The 16981-nt window shown below is 42.9% G+C and overlaps 1 protein-coding gene across 5 annotated transcripts in view; it reads left to right on the top strand.

Annotated features, from left to right (window-relative positions):
• The first annotated feature begins 12 nt into the window (after positions 1–12).
• Positions 13–16981, top strand: part of MPPE1 (metallophosphoesterase 1) — a 32247-nt gene continuing 15278 nt past the window's right edge. For 2 of the 5 annotated variants that reach the window (XM_075084650.1, XM_075084654.1), the window contains exons 1-3: positions 9690–9824; positions 13541–13631; positions 14541–14738. The gene's annotated coding sequence lies outside the window, so the exon portion shown is untranslated. Of the gene's footprint in view, positions 125–384; positions 654–9689; positions 9825–13540; positions 13632–14540; positions 14739–15640; positions 15737–16981 lie in introns of those variants that run through there. The other 3 variants (XM_075084651.1, XM_075084652.1, XM_075084653.1) reach the window with 3 other exon arrangements.

The raw sequence follows: 16981 nt of genomic DNA on the forward strand, positions 1-16981 counted from the left end.
ACTCTGCGCCCCGGCACCGCCCCGTCGAGGGGAGCGGGGCGGAGGGAGGCGCCCGGGCGGCCGCCGCGTTCTATGGGGAAGGCGGGCTGCGGCGCGGCGCCTGGCTGCTGGGCGCGGACTTTAGGTGAGCCTCGGGGGCGGAGAAGGGCCGGGAGAGGCGGGCGGGGGTGCCGGGGAGAGGAACGCCGGGGCCGCGCCGCCGAGGGCAGGATGTGGCGGGGAGGCCGCCGGCCCGGCCCGGCCCGGCCCGCACCGCCGCCATCGCCATCGCCATCGCCCTGGCCAGGGCCCGGCCGGCCCGCCTGACATGGCGCCGCGGCCGTTACCGCCGGGCCGGGGCGTTACTGTTCCCTCTGTCCCTCCGAGCGGCCCCCCGGGGGTCCCGCTGCCCTCACCTCCCGGGCGCTGCCTGCGGGAGCGGCCCGCCAGCCGGGCGGGAGGCCCGCGGCCTGCCCAGCGCGGAGGGCGGTGCCGGGGAGCGACAGACCGGCCCTCGGCGCTACCGGGGCTGTGTGGGGGGTGGAAGCCGACGGCTAATATCGGCCGTCTCCGTTTCCATCGGGGAGAAGCGGGGGAGAAGCGGCCCCGGGAGTAGAACAGCAATTCAACGGACTTGTAATTTCAGCAGCTCGTTGGTGCTTGGGAATGAACGTGTACGGTAACAAACACATTGCCCTTTAGATTTTTCACATGTCTTTGTATGTCATTTTGGATTTGTCAAGGATGAGAGGACGAGAATTAAGAACCTACTGTTCCAGAAACCACATAAGCCAAATTACCGTGCATCTGAGCCAGCAGAACAGGGGACCGGTGGCAGGCAGCTGAGCGATTCTGATTCTAGATCCACCTTGTAGAATAAAGGGTGGCCCACAATGAATGTGTACTTATGGAACAGAGCAACCGGTCTGTAACACAACACCGAGCAAGCGCTGGGAATGCACACTTTATCTGCCAAAGTGAGGCTTTTCCAAATGGCTTGTTCTGATGCATGCTTGGTGTTGAATTGGACAAAAGAGAGCCCAGGGACTGAGTCTGTCAGCGTAGCTTTTTGAAAAAGGCCTTAAATACATCGAGTCTATGAAATGTGTTATTGTTTTTCAGCACCTGCTTTGTGGTCAAAGGTTTCATTTTCAGGAACCTTTGAGGGATAGAATAGAGATACTTCAGTGGTGACCATATTTGCATTAAGAAAATTTCATGTCGCCTCCACTTACTATTCCTGATATGAACACAAAATGAATTATTAATATTCTATGGACTAGGCTAAGTTTAATTGGCTTGGGTATTCTATCTAAGCTAACAGACCCTAAGTCTAGATCTATTTTCTTTTATTTAGTTGTTTATCTTGTACGACACAGGTGACTTTGGGATGAGAGGGACATAACACTCCTGTATGTAGACCACAAAAATAATAGACGCTTTTTAGGAGTTTTGGACCTTTTCCTTCTAAGATAAGTCACAAAACTTCATGGGTTTTAGTACAAGAATTCAGCTTCATCCTTTAGATCTCTAAACTGCACTGTGGCAGTGGATACCACAAAGATAGCAACACTGTTGGTCTGCTTAGCAAAACATTTACGAGTTCCCACTTTTGAATCAGAAGAGAGCAACAAACCCTGAGAAGGTGAATAAACTAATACTCGAAGTGATGAAGTTTGTTTAAAGTATGAAACTGAAATTTTGCTTGAAGAAATCCTCATCAAACGTTTGTCAATCCTTCTGCTGACTGATTATTCTGCTTCCAAGTCACCTGTTTCCTCTGACTTCTTACTTTCTGTGTCCTCACATAAGATCAGTTTCATTAATTGCAATAACCCTACAGGCATGTAATATAATTTGGGATAGTATGGAACAGAATTACTCTGGATTATTCCATAATCTCGGTTTCCTCCAAATTTTAGAAATTTCTGCTTTTTATTGAGGCCATGCTCAGCGTAGCTTGAGGTGGCTTCGGGACCTTCCCGAGAGAGTTTCTGTGCTGGGCAGATGAGTGAACATATTTACGGGTGAGTTGTGTGTGCTGGTGAGATGTAGTAAAAACATCTTTGACTTTGGTAAATAAATCTACAGCTAACCATGGCTTTGCATTCTAGGAAGCATCTCAGACCACAATAGAAGTGTTTTCTGCCTTTTTCTTTGAAAGACAGAGTTCTAGTTACTGAATTGGCCAAGAGTAAAACAGTCTATACCTTTTGCTGAAACCATCTAGATACTATCTGATGTAAAGCAATTGGTTTCCTTCCTTGTGTCTGAAGTCTGATGCAATGCCAGATTTGTTGTGATTAGGCTACCACAGGGGCATTTGAAAGGTCTGTTTAACTCGTGTTTTAAAAACAGGGCAGCGTGAATGGTAGTGTATTAGGCAGGATGCAGAAATATCCTCACCGAAGGTAATGGTAGAAAATCCTCATCACAGAGAAATACTGTTGCAAAGGGGGGAAGTGCCCTCCTCAATATTTTTCTAAGCAGAGTATGTCCTCCTCCTAAGTGATGCCTGAGTGGCATTTGGAAATCTGGCCATCTGGCTCAGTAAAATTTCCCCAACTTTCTCTTCATTCTGGTGGTAGAATATTAGTAAAATGATCACCAAAGGCTGAACTTGAAAGGCTAAAATATTACCTGAATTAACCCTTGGTTTTTACAGATTCATTCCAGCTATGTGACTCATGCAGACAGAAGATTTAAAAAAGAACTAGAAAGCCAGGAAAGAATACTTCTTAGAAAATCAGTGGCTGCAGCTAGTATTTTAAGACCATTCAAATACTCTACAAAAAAATAGTTGCCTATAAGGCCTATAAACAGATGAAATATATTTCTCTTCATTGTTCTTGTAGTTGGTATCGACTGTTTTCTTATTACTGCTTGAAGTTTCTTCAAGCCTTCCTTAGCCTAGACCTGCCCGGCAGCATGAACTTCCTGCTGTGAGCTGCTGGGTGATTTTGAACATCCGTTCACCTCTGAGCAGGTCGAGGCTCCTCTTGACTCTCAGCTCATCTTTCATAACTGCCAAGGTCTTTCGTAACCTCTGATCTTTCATAACCCCACATGCTAGCCAGTTCCTCTCACACACCTTTTGTAACCTACACACATGCCACGTGTTTAATCTTGTCCACTTGGAATAGGCTCATCCTGGATGAACCTGAAATACTAGTGTTTCTTGGGTGCTTCATCTGTCTGAATCCTCCTGAGCCCCGACCAGATTTGTGTAGAGGTCGGGCTTCCTCCCCTGAGACAATCAACACTTGACAGAGGTGAAGACCTGGTCCCTCTGACCTCAGAGCAGAAAATGGAGCATAGTCATGGATTTCCTTCTCTCCCAGGGTGTGAAGCCCTTACTTAGTCATGGCTCAGCTGGAGCTGGCAGTCTCCTTCACTTCCTGTCCTAAACTGCTGCGCAGGATCTATGGGCACGGCTGCTCTGCGTGCCACCTGGAGATCCCTGTTGCAGTCTGCTGGGTCCATGGTGCAAAAAGCGGGGCCACTCAGAGGGGAAGCTGCTGCAGCTGAAATTGGTTTAATTATGACTCAGCCGACAGCTTGCCGTTCTCTTCTTCAACAGTAATTGCACGCTGCAGTGATGCAGTAAAATTGTTTTTTTGCAGAGGGAGGGTGACCTCTCTGTAGCTAGCCACCCATCGATGTGGAATCCGCAGTTGTCTTCCAGTGTGGATCCTTGTCACTTCAGGGGTTTGATGGATGATCTCTTAATAGGGAATTAAATGGGAGAGCAAGTGGCTAACCGCTTTAATAAAAACAGAGCGGGAGGGGGAAGAAAAAGGAAGTAATCTTTTGGAATTACTAGCCTGAGAGCGAAAGAGCATTTCCTCAGCATGACAGCCAGAGACTTGCTGCGCTGTTGTTAAAGCACTTCAGTGGAAATCCATGCAGATGGTCTTTTTACACAACATAGGATTATATTGGATTAGTCATATAAAATTGTTGTTTACTGTCTCTAGCCCTTTTCCCTGGAGCTTTTATCAGTATCTCATGAAGAATGAAGTTTGAGTCTGCCTTTAAGAGGAAACCCAGATGACAAGCTTTTTGTATGTGCAAACTACTACAACATTGTAGTAGTTTCGTGCAATGGTCACGTTGCAGTGAAAGATTTTATACCTGATAAAAGAGGGTGTTTGGCCCAGATTTTTGTTTTGCCTTTTGGGTGTACAAGAGGGAAGGTAAATCATAAGGAGATGCTCGCTCTTCTTGCTGGACTCCCTGGAAGAGCTGTGCTGCTCCCGCTTCAGCTTCATCAGAGACAAACAGGAATTACTAACACTGGCATCATTTTTCATAATGCTCGCTAATGACTCATTAATGACATAACGCTTGATTAGTGCACTGTTCTAAGTGGTGTATTAGATGTTTCTTGTGTTCCCTTTCTGTCATGCAGGGTCATATTCTGACCACCTTTCTTCTCTACCTCCAGAAGGCCCAGGGATCGCTGCTTGGACACCCTCTGCATTTTCTGTCCTGCCACAAACTAACTAAAAGGTAGTCTCAAACATGCAGTGCAGGAGTCTCCCTTCAGATCTACCCCAGGGGTCGGTTAACATGGAAATGGAGATTTTTGGCTTAAGGTCTGACAGACAGCTCTACTGGTAAAATGACATCCTTCAGTGTTTTCTTGTTTTCAGACTGGCACTGTCATCCTGGGATATTTTCCCTTCCAGGTATGGCTGCGAGAGCTTTCCAGGGTTGCAAGCGCCTTTCACTCTCTACCAAGAGATGTTTTTCTTCTCTGGAAGGAGATCTGTGGACAAGGTAGTACAGTCCCAAGCTGTTACTCTTTTTCCTGGACCATGCCTGTGGGTGTAGAATGTGGTAAAGGTCTTTTTCCCTGGCCTTGATGGGAGAAGTGACAGACTGCCTTTGCCACATGCATGCCAGTATTGTTTTTTGAACATTATCCACTGAAAATACTAAAAATAATACGCCCCTCTCCCTCAAAACAAACTAGTATTACAACCTGATATTTCTACCACTGAAGGTGATACAGAACTTTGGTCAATGTGCTGCGGCAGGAATCCTTGTAGCCTAATTCGGTTTAATAAATATTATCTCTGGTTTTATCAGCTTTAAGATTAAATCAATTTCCTCTTATTCTAATATTTTATAAGAAAAGATTTCTGGTTTCTAATTCTGCAAACAGTCATCTTAAATCCAATCAGGTCTTAGTGCTTTTTGTCTTGATATGCAGGAAATGTTCATGTTTTGAACTGAATTCTGAACTTTTGCATTTAGCTGTCCTCTGTGCTTGTGCCAAGGCTTGGGAAAGCCAGATTGCTTCTCCCTGTTTCAGGGATGGCTCTTAAACACAAATGGGATTATTACTTCCTGACCCAAGCTCAACAAGATGGAGAAAGGGCCTTTTTCCTGTGTTGGCCATCTTGTTTGGGATTGTTCCATGATTTTATAACTGCCGATTGTCTGTGAGATTGGCAGCACTGATTGTGCCAAAGAACATAACGGGCAGAAATACTGCATGAGTCTTGCCATCTTCCGCCCTGAAAGGGACTCAGGAGTCGTTGCTGATGCAGCTGGTGGATGGAATCAAAGAGAGATTGATTTGCAGCAGGTGAAATTTTCATATGTTTTTACAAAGGCATGTAGATTTTCACAGGAGAATTTTGATTCCTGGAAAATCTCATGAGGGTAGTAGGTCTTTGAGGGTTGAAAGGACACATACTACCCTTTAATCTGTGTGGAAAAAAGGATACGCTTGGAGTTATTGTAGGGTTGCATCAAGCAATCCCATGTTCATATATTTTCTGACAAAGTAAATCAATGATTTTGGTGCACATGTAGCTGGAAAAAAGTGCTATGGGTCACATTCCTGCTGTTTGGCAGTAAGTAGCAGGCTCAGCACCGCTGGAATCAATGACATTTTAATTCGTGTGTTCCAGCATGAAACGTATCTCTGTTCACACCATGCTGAGTTAGAAACAAAAATGCAAGGAAAAAAGAATGCGTTCAATAAACCAGCTGAGTAACAGTGTACAGAAATGTTTCTGCTGTAATTGTTCACAGCGGAAAGTAAATATCTTAGTGGCATTTCATACATTTACTGCCACAGAGAAGTGTTTTAAAATTCATGTATTGTTAGTAACTCTGGAAAGTGAATGTGTTCCCTCATCAAGTTCTCAAAAGTCTTTTATCATTTGTATAAACTGTGTTTTATCTATACATGCAGGCTAACGTTATCTTTTGATTTTTGGATGCTTCAGAATCTGATGTCCAGTGCTACTCAGCCTTGGGCCGTTTTTACGGATCTGTCAAGTATCTTTAATTTGGAAGAACGGATGCTCATTTTGAAGCAGAACCGCTCAAAATCCATGACTGCTTTTGAAAATGTTTGATCGTAATGTGCATGATAAAACCTACAAGAGCTTCAGCTTTTCAAAGAGTTTGAAGGTATGAGTAGGGATTTTTTGGCATCATTTGGATCAGCACTTGTTTGCTAAAATCTGAGTCTTACACAAACTCCTTGCAGGTCTAGCTGCACAGTTGAGAAACCTGGCTGTTGTCTGCTTCCTCCATCTATCTGTAGTTCCCGTGCCAGCCATGGAAAAGCAGGACAGAGGGAGGCTGCGTGGCTCAGTTTCTAGGTCAGAAATCGTGAATTCTTCTTTCCCTTTTAGCTCTGTTGGCTAATTTCCCAACTTGGCTGTGTGTCGTTTTCCAGCCTGCAGAATAGAGAAAATATTCTACTGGTAACAATTTTTGAGCTTTAAAAATACTTTGGTCTTTAAAACTGTGCATAGCTGCTGCATTTTTGTCAACTCCTGGGTAAGCAGGATAGCGGCAGTGTGCCCAGAACTAGTTGTTGCGTTTGTAGAAGAGCTAGGGAAACAGGGTTTGCAGATTTCACATCTGAGAATGACCCAAGACATATCGTGGGCTTGTCTTCTCTGCTACTACCGACCTGTCTAGGTTGTTCTTTGAGTGCTGCCCAGTGCTGCCCTTCCCATGCCTGCTCTAGTTTCTGTAGAAGCCCTGAATGAATCCATCTGTGCTTCCTCCTCTTTTTATTTTACAGCTCCACCCATAGTATTAAAAAAAACCCTGAACAAACCAAACCTAAACACCTGGGTACTATAGGAATGTAAGTCCTAGTGAGCCTTGCACATTCTTTATAAAATACTATTCCTTGATATTCAAGTTGCCTTGCCTTGCATGGCGTTAAGCAATTATGACTACTCTTGACATTCCCAGTATTGAGGAAAAAATTGTTATCCTACTCATACTGTCTCCAGTGAGATTCCAGTATATAGGGTATGCTGGATTCTACTGTGCTGGTCTTTCTCCACCACACTGTCTTATACTACAGCTTCCCTTTGTCACTTGAAAAATTATTTCTCAAGTAGTCATTTTACAAAGTTTTGCAAAATATCCAAACTACTACAATATCAGAGCATGTTCTCTTCTAAATTAGTAACATAGAATCGTTGAAATGGTGGCCTAAAAGGGGTTTTAAAATGATCTTTTTGTCTACTTGCTGTATGCCAGTGTGTTATGCATATTAAATATACCTGTATCCAAAGTCATGACTGATCATTCTCCAATCAGTTTGTTAAAACCTTTAGTAAGGGAGAACTACGTGTTTTTTTCTTCTTTGATATTAAGAAAACTTTCCCTGTCATCCCACTGAAATAATCCCTGTTGGAAAGTAACTTTATTTCTGCTCATCCTTCTCTAGAGGACATGGGAAAGAATTATTACCGTCCTTTACAAGAACCTAAGATAAAGTCACTTACAATGGTTCTTGGCAGTCTCTGTTTTCTGGACGAAACGAACACAGTTATTTCAGCCCTTCCTGATATGCTGTATTTTCTTTCTCATGTCATTTTTATTCCTCTTTTCTAGACTCCTCAGGACCTCACCTGAGATCTTGTTTGTGCTGGATAAAACAGAATAGAACCGAGTTATTACCTCAGGATATTGCTACTCCATCTGAAAGTGGGATCTCCCTCTTTCTGCAGCACCTTGCGTTGCTGGCTGGTATTACACCTCCCAATTATTTTTTTTTTCCTTGTTTACTGCTACTGTCACTAGTTACATCCAGCTGTATTTTTCTCAAGAACTGACTTCCTGGTTTCATCCTATGAACTGTCAGTTGCTAATTTATTCGATGTTAGTTGCTGATTAAAGTAGCAGTTTTGTTGCCAGTCTATTTACGGACAAGGTGACTCATCATGGGCCCCAAGAATTAGCAGTGTTGTGTGGCTGCTTCTGCAAGTTATGGAACCAATACAGAAATCCTCACAGGCTCTGGCAGGAGTTAACAGCATGGGCACACCGTTCCCTCCCATGTACTCTAAGTGTTAACAGCCTCATAGCTTGGATCTTGAGTATATTCAGCTCAGCATGATGGCTTTTACCTTGCACTGTGATCTCTGTGTGGAGTTCAAGGAGCTGGCCAGATGGGCGAGGGGCTGATCGGCATTGATGGCAGAGGAGGAAAGATACTGGGATTTTGCTCTGGAGCTAGAGGTGTGCGCCACCTCCCTCCATCTGATTACATTACCGTTCCCACTTGCAGCCTAATGTGACCTGAGTGTCTCGTACCATGTGTTAAGTAAGTTGCAGACCCCCAGTAGGCATCAGTGAGATGCTGTCATCTCTCCCTTCTCCTCCCAGGCATGAATGGTTCCTCACAAAAATTGCCAGGCTCTGCAGGCAGGTGGGCTGCACAGTCAAAGTGGAATGGTGGGTGGCATCTGGCAACACGTGGTGGGCTGTAAGTAACAGGAGAGACAACATTTTTTACAAAGACAAGAAATGCAGAGAACAAAAGATGACTTAGATTTGAGACCTAGAGAACGAGAGGAAAACAGGAAAGGTTTTTAACTGCCAGTAACAAAGGCTGGTGAGACCAGCAGGCAATCATTGCAGCTTTGGGTCAACCTTGCTGTGATCGGTGATCTTCTTGTGGCCGGTGGGTGCCTTCTGTTGGTGTGTTATCTGTAAGGTCTGGCCTGTCATGAGGGTGGAATGCTTTCGTCCTGTCTGTACGCCCTGCCGTCTGCTCCACCAAAATTACCTGCAAAATACAAAAAAAATGAGCAAAACCCAGCAAACGGTGGTAATACCACGTACAGCAAATACCAAGGGTACAAACCTCCACCCCACAGCGGGTCACAGCTTTAGCAGGCAGACTGTTGCCTCCTACCCTGGTGGCTGTCACCGGAACAGCCTATAACCGCGGATTCCGTTGTAGAGATACGTAACTCGCTGTGTGGGGGTGTACAGGGATGTCCCTGCAGGTCTGTAACGGGCGCTGTCTTGTTCCGGCGCACTCAGCAGCGCTTAGTCTCAGAAAATAAAATAGCGAATAAAACTAATGGCAATTAAAAAGAGCCGAGTCGGGACTGGGTATTTCTGCGCCGGCTGCGGGGCCGCAGCGCCCGCCGCCGGGCGGGGGTTCCCGGTGGGGCCGGGTCAGGGAGCTCAGCCCCAAGGGAGGCCGGGGCGACAGCCGGCGCTCCGCTCCCTCCCGTTTCCCTGGCAACGAGGGGGTTGGGGGGGGGGAGAGCCAGGGCCCTTGATGGGGCGCGGTCGCTCGCTTGTGACGCCCGCTGCTCGGAGCCTATCCGGATGGGCTTTGGTGGGGAGGGCGCCTGCCCGAGAGCGGCGAGGTGAGCGGTGGCGGCAGGCAGTGAGTGGGGCAGCTAGGTGGGGCCTTCCGCGGCGCGGTCCCGCCGGGGCGGAGGGTGCGTTGGAAAGCGGGCGAGCGGGCGGGGGCCCAGCCTGGCCTGGGGCGGGGCTCGGCTCCCGCCGCCATGGCCGCAGCCTTGCCCCTACCCTCCCTCCACAAGTGCCTCCAAGTGAGTGGGGCTCTGGTGCTGCTGGCCCCCGGGGTAGTCTCTCTCCTTCCCTTCCGTCCGGGCCGCGCCACGTCCTGGCTGCCGGGAGCCCCGTGTTAGGCCCTTCAGCCGCAGCCCGCCCCGGGCACGGCGGCTTGGCCTGGCCCGGCCGGCTTTGCCTTTACCTTCACCTTCAAGGGCAGACCACTCTTATAGCAGCGGGCGGTTGCTGATCTTCCTTGTCCTGACTGAATATCGGTCGGCAGCATCGGTTTTCCTTAACGCCCTGTAGGTCAGGGCACGGTAGTTAGTCGCGTTTGGTGTGTTTTGGGGGATAGGCGTGATTGCATGCTGCTGGGCGAGGTGCAGCAAACGTGCCCGCAAGAAGCTGCTCATGCGGCTGTGGTTTAGTCTTTGAGTTTCGGTTAGGTTAAGACAAAAATAAACATGAGCTTCGTTGCAGAGCTGATGATTCGAGTTTAGAAGTATAACTGGAAACTTGTATGTTTTGTTCCTTTGTAATTTTTTTTTTAAAACATAAAACCATTTTGTCTGTCATTCAGTAATGAATTATGAAGTTGCATTAGAATCCTTCAGTGTATATCCTAGAGAAGGTGTGTTTTAGTTCTTCATAAGGTTTGAAGCCAATTACTTTTCCTGTCGTTTTCCTTTATGTAGTTCAAGATAAACGTAGCAAAATTTTCGGGAGAGAATTTTAATCTGATATCAGCTCAGTTATTACTTGATCTTAAAATGTTGCTTGATTTTTGTTTTTTAATCCTTTTCTTTTTCAGCTTAGTGATGAAAATGAACAGTTAGTCAAGAAGTTGAAAAAACTGCACGTAAAAAATAAGGAGCTAGAAAAGAATCTGGGTCAGATCCAGGAAAAAATGCACCTACAGCAGTTAATGCGTGACTATGTCACAACCAGAGAGTAAGAATTGTCAAACATTATTTTTTGTGTCACAAGTGCAATGTTTCAGGACTTGTACCTTGTTATTCTTCAGATGAACTGCGCCTTACCTGTTCTACATGTTTTGAGGGGCTGTCTGTGAACAGGATGGTGGGGATGGAGAACGCTAGAGGTGTGTAAAGGAACAAAGGATGGCTGGGGCAACTGGTTACTACAACTTTGGTTGTAGTAAACCAAAGAATTTTAGATTCAACAAGTAATACCCCTGCTTAGCCAACATGCTGTCTCTGTCTAACTGCAAAGAGTTTTAAACTATCTTGCCCACAAACAGTAGTAAGGTGGTCAAACTGCATAAATACTGTTTCAATGATTTGGAAACTGGGACCCTAGGACCTGAAAAACTATAGCACTAGTGTTGTGAAGAATGTCCTGCCAGGATTTCAGTACCTGTTTGCAAAAAAATTCAAGTTTAAATTTGTTGTGTTTATGATCCTGCATGGAAGCCTCTATTGTCAAATCAAACTGAAAAGTAATTTAGCCTTTTTCAGTTGCTTTGTTTGATCCAATTAAAATTGTAGAATCTAATTTTATTAAGCTGTTGTGTTTGTTCCAATTAAGTGTTCAAGTTCAAACAGAAACCCATTTATGGCATAAGGGTGGATACAGCAAGGATCTTAATCTAGAGGGTGATGGTGTCAGGTGAGTTCTTGGAAAGTGGTTCTTTAGAATTAAACGTTCTTCTCGGTGGGGTAGAATATGTTGTTCATGGTTAAGTCAGTTGAACTTTTGTTTACTGTTGCAGAAGCTGCCTTCAGCCTTTGAAACAATGGAAAATTTTTTTATTTATATTTTAAAAGGAAATACTAAACCTTAGATTAATCTTGAAAATATACCTAAACAAAAACCAAAATGGATTTCTTTTACAAATCTTTCACTGAGGAAAAATGAATGAAGGAAGCTCCATGATGCCTGTGTACACGCACATGATCTTTTTTCTAGACATTTAACCTAGAATTATGTAATTTCTTTTTCTGTTTTGTAGGTGCTTTCTGAGCTAATTTTTTATAGCTGAATTATACATGCATATATATATATATAGGCTAGTACTGATTTCAAAATAAGCCACACAAGTGATTCTACTTTTCAGTCTAATTGATTTTAGAAGTGAGCCACTACTTACCGTAGTTTGCCAATTAATGCTAGAAATTAACTCCTGTAGCTGCTTTTTGATACAATAGATACATTTTTGCTATAAGAAAATATATATTAAAACATTTTAACAGTTAGACATGCTACATAAAATGTTGGTCTATGACTTATGGCCTTATGCTGTGTCAGGGGAGGTTTAAATTGGATATTAGGAAAAATTTCTTTACTGGAAGAGGCTGCCCAGAGGTGGTGGAGTCCCCATCCCTGGAGGTGTTCAAAAAACGTGTAGACATGGCACTTGGGGACATGGTTCAGGAGGCATGGGGGTGTGGGTTGATGGTTGGACTTGATGATCTTAGAGGTCTTTTCCAACCTTAATTCTATGATTCATTTAAAATAAGTAGGCTGCTCCATTCTTTCAAAGGCCTTTTTTTGTCTGCTTACAGAAATGGGCTGTGGGTCTTACAAAGTAAGAGGCAGTCCCTACTGCTCCTGATTCAAATACCTTGGTTTTAGTGTTCCCTTTAGGTGATTGTAGAAGGCGTGTTTGGTTGGTGGTTTTTTTTTTTTCCTTAATACCCTTACAGTCCACCACACTCTTTGCTACATAGGAAAGCTGGGTGTCTAGCTCTGGGCTTGAACTGAGTACCTAATTAGATGCTTATGTTGAAGAAGTCTTATTCTTTGAATCTAGTGCTGGACCTGCTTTGTATTAGGCTGCACATAGATAACCTGACTTAGGTTTTTTCCTAGCACCTATTTGTATGTTATTTTACAAAGCTGTTCTCTACTAGTATTGTTCATCCTGCTTGTGGTGGGCAGTCATGCCTTAGTATGAATGCTGGCTCTTATTCAAATTCCTAATAAAATAGGAAAAATGTTCATCAATTATATTATGGGCCTGATACATGTAGACTGAGCTATGAAATACTGTAGGAAATTAGTGTAGCAGAACTTGATGCAATGTAATATCAAAGGGAAAGATAATATCCCAAATCTGTTTATTTTAGATTGATTTTACCCACTCGTACTCATTTCCTCATAGATTTCATTCACTCATACCCTCGCACCCACGTACTTGGAAGGAGTGAGATGTGTGTGCCGAAGTGATCTGACCAGGGTTGCTCGTGTGCAACACGGAGAGCTGGGGACGCTGCCTCATGAGTCCTTATTGTGGATTCTTGATTGGTGGCAAGAAACTAGTTTCTGGACAAACTTTTTTATGTCGTTTAGGAGTTGTCTTTTGCTATTCCTGTTGTGCTAACGGGGAGAGGAATGATGTATGTGGCATGCTGCAAACGCGTTGCCATCCTCCTGTTGCTACTGTATAGGTCTTCCATCAACGAGTTATTTGTGCTGAGAATTAATCACCGTGCGGCCATGTGGGCTGGACAAAAACAACAGGGTCCTCAGTTTGGCTGAGTGAAAGGGATTCTTTGCCGTCGATACAGTCCATTCTTTCAACTCGCCCTTTGCTGTTTTTTTCTGGTGCTCTCTCTGTGTTGCCGGTCACACTTCATTCACACCCTTCTTAAATATTTCTGTTCCGAGTCTCTAAAGTACAGCTGCATTTTAAGGGATCTCTACAGGGCATTTGCAATACTTCCATCATAAAGGATTCACGTTTTGTTGGCTTTCATATTTTATTGCAATTTATGCGTTTTTTCTGTTTTAGACTACTTCAGATGTATAAAGATCTACAGAAACGTTATGTTAAAGAAATCAAAACAAACCAGGAGCAAAGTGAAGCAATTAAAAATCTCACTGTAAGTAGAATTTGTAGAAGATGGTATCAAATAGCCAAACATAAGCTTTTTGTGAGACTGGAAAGTAATTCTTATATTTGTTAAATGAGACCATGTTTTTCTTTTTATACTCATTTTTGTTTCCCATGCCTTAGAGATAGTGGAAAGTAATCTCTAGTTCCCTTTACCAGTGATAGAGTTCACTTTCATGTCTGTGACTGAAAGCTGTCTCTGCTTTCCTTGCTTTTTTTCTTTACTCACCTAGCTACCCCTCCTTACACTGCATGTGCATCTTCCGATCTTTTGCACCAGCCCTGATATTTTTCTGTATGTGTCATGAGCTGATTTATTTCAGAAATCCATCAGTAAGCTAACCAAACAAAGGCAAATAGTATTCTGTCGGGTAGCAAGATCTGTTGGCTTGCTGTGCGAAGAGACTAGCAGCATAACTGGAGCAAAGGTAGGGTTGTGTGACCAGGAGTGGTTCAAGAAGCTTCAAGTGGGTCTGGCCTCTTTAGGCATTGATCAAGCATTACAGATGACCAGTCTAATTAATTTCCTCCTAGGAGTCTGGAACACATGCTTCCTTTGTTTGTAAATTAATATTCATTATGCTTTGGATTATATGTATTTTTTCTTAGCAGTTGGCAATTGCTGCCATAAGTACACTTTATTGTGTGGAAAGGTTTAGTGTCTTTGTGCATGTACATTTATACTGTTTTGTGAGCATGCGCTCAGTAACAGGTTTTTTTTTTTAAACACTTCTAATGTATGCAAAACTTCACTTGCTGTATTTTTTTTTTCTCCTTTCAGACACTTTGGATGAATGTAGTTTTAAGTCAGCAATTGAAAGCTCTAGGTTTTCATTCAGGGTTTCCAGTGGTATTCTGTTGAGCTGTGTTTGTTCTATGCATTTTAAAAAATTTTTAGTTTCTTGACAGATTAAAATTCATGAGCTAGAGCATAATCTTCGAGAGCAGAGGCAAAGAATTGAGCAACTGGAATGTAAAAAGGTTTCTTGGAAAACTAGTGCTGTTTCTGGAAAAAGAAGTCGAACCCCAGAGGGAGAAGTAACATCCCGCAGGGATGTTTCTAAGAAGAAAGAATCCTGTTGCAGTAAATATTTAGGTAATGATATGGTTAATTCTGATGACGTTCCTTCCAGTACGCCCATCTGAGAGGATGCACTTCATTTCTGATCCAGAGGCACAGCCCCAGTTATTTCTTCTTCAACTAGTAGTATCTGAAATGTTTTTCATTTTAAAAAACCTGTTATGTAAAAATGGCATCTCGTAATCAATGTCCTATCTATGGATCCAGCCTTGCATTTGTTTGTTTGTGATAAAAATAAGTGCGTGTTGCTTTTCTCTTTTTCCGAAATTGGTATGTTGGTGTAGTCATGGGTGGGAGTGCATGGCTGTATTTGGTACAATTTATTATTTGTTCTAGTGAGCTGTATCTATGCAGATCTCTTAGTCATAATGTTTGCTGCTCTGTTTTCAGTCACTCATATACAAAAGAACCCGTTTTTAGCCTTAAAATATGGGACAAACCCAGACAGTACGGGTTTGAGCATGTTCTTCCTCACATAAGTAAATCCACAAGTTAAGGTGCAATCCTGTTCCTCTTCAAAGCATAAAAAAGAGATTGAAGAGATCACAGAATGTAGGCATAAATTTCAGGAGATAAGCTGTCAGCAAGGGCTAATGTGACCCTCTTGTAATTCAGAAAAAGGTAATTGGGGCATGTGATGTACGTTTTGTGGATTTTAAAGTAAAATAATCCCACGTTCTAAGAATCTGGAAGATTGCGATTATCCAATTGACAGAACCTGTTATCTTTCATAGTACCTGGGACTGTGCTGGGCCGATTCTTAAGAATAAATCACTTTATGAAAAAGGTAGTTTAAAAAGCTGAACCATAATTTTCTAATATCACAAAATGTAGACAGCTCTTCAGCTGTAATATGATTCATATGAGGGGGAGGTTGAATGTGATGGTTGAAGTCTCTTTTTTATTTGAATATAGAGCTATTGTTGAAGGAGATTAAAAAGCTGAAGAAAGAAAATGAAAAGTTGTCTACAGAAAGGCGAGCACTAAAAAATGAATTAGCCGGATTAGACAAGGTAATTTATTTTAGGACAAGTTTAAGAATAGGTAGTTTTTGAAAAACTAACTTTTCTTCCTGAACTGAAACTTATCTTTAGGCTGAACATATGCTGTTATCAAGCAAAATGCATTAAAAAAAATCGATTTATAGCATTCTGAGGAAGAAATGGAAATGAATGACTCCTTGAAGCATTAATGTCCTACTGTGCTGCTTGGCCAAGGAAGAAGAATAATGCAGTTTAAATTTTTTTTTTCCTTTAAACAACTGTGGATTTTCTTGTGGATTTTTTTTTTTAAAGTTTGGGCAATTTGATTTCCTTCATGAGATATTTGCCTCAGGTTGTTGTGACGTTAAAATTGTAACTGCTGGCAACAGTCTTAATTCCTTCCAATGGACATTTCCAGAGATAATAAAAACATTTCTTTGAATGATCACTTCTATTGCTTCATGATGTCAGTGAGGGGAAAGCTGTTTTCTCTTGAACTTCTATCAGAGTTATGTCTCTTCCAGACCTGTAAGTTTAGGGAGGGCAGAGGGGAGGGCTTTGAAGTTTTTGTGATAGATTGATAGGTGTAGAAAGTGAAAGTGTGAAAATTCGGTAATTATTGAAATTATGTGAGAAGATGAAGAAGTCTGATCTAGCTGTAGAGGCCTCAGTTTAATGTACTGACCTATGATTTTATTTTCAACAACAGACTTGTTTAAACTGTTTTTTGCTTATTCTTCAAGTCTTGTGTTGGATCTTTTCTTTTGAGAACCTGTTATCTTGCAGTCCTTTCTCACAAGCTAAATAATACTATGCTGGCTTTCATTACGGGGGTAACAGTAAAACACGGTGAAAATTCATTAGATGTGACACTTGTAGAATGTTGACTCGAGGTGAGCTCTAGATCCCCGTGTTTGGGAGTTAGGGATGACTTGTGGCTGCAACTTTCATCTTGCTGGAGAGAAATAAATCTGAGGTTATGGCTTTTTATCAGTTTACGTCACTGTATGCTATTTAAGATGTACGTAGCTGTTCATTTAACAAAAAAATTAGGCAGAAGATGTCAAATATAGATGGAGGTAAGTAGATACAGTGTTACTTTGGTAGGTAGGACTTTTTAAGTTGGTAAAATTAAGTCTTGTGTGATTGCACTCTGCTTTCTGTCCTTGTATTTCCCAGCAACTTCTGATTTCACTTATGAAGGATCAGAATTGCTCAATAGACTTGAGTAGCAGGAGGTGAACAAAACATAGTTCCATTTCAGCTATGGGCCAT

The sequence above is a fragment of the Phalacrocorax aristotelis genome, chromosome 2 (genome assembly GCF_949628215.1).
Source record: "Phalacrocorax aristotelis chromosome 2, bGulAri2.1, whole genome shotgun sequence".
Taxonomy (NCBI): Eukaryota; Metazoa; Chordata; class Aves; order Suliformes; family Phalacrocoracidae; genus Phalacrocorax; species Phalacrocorax aristotelis.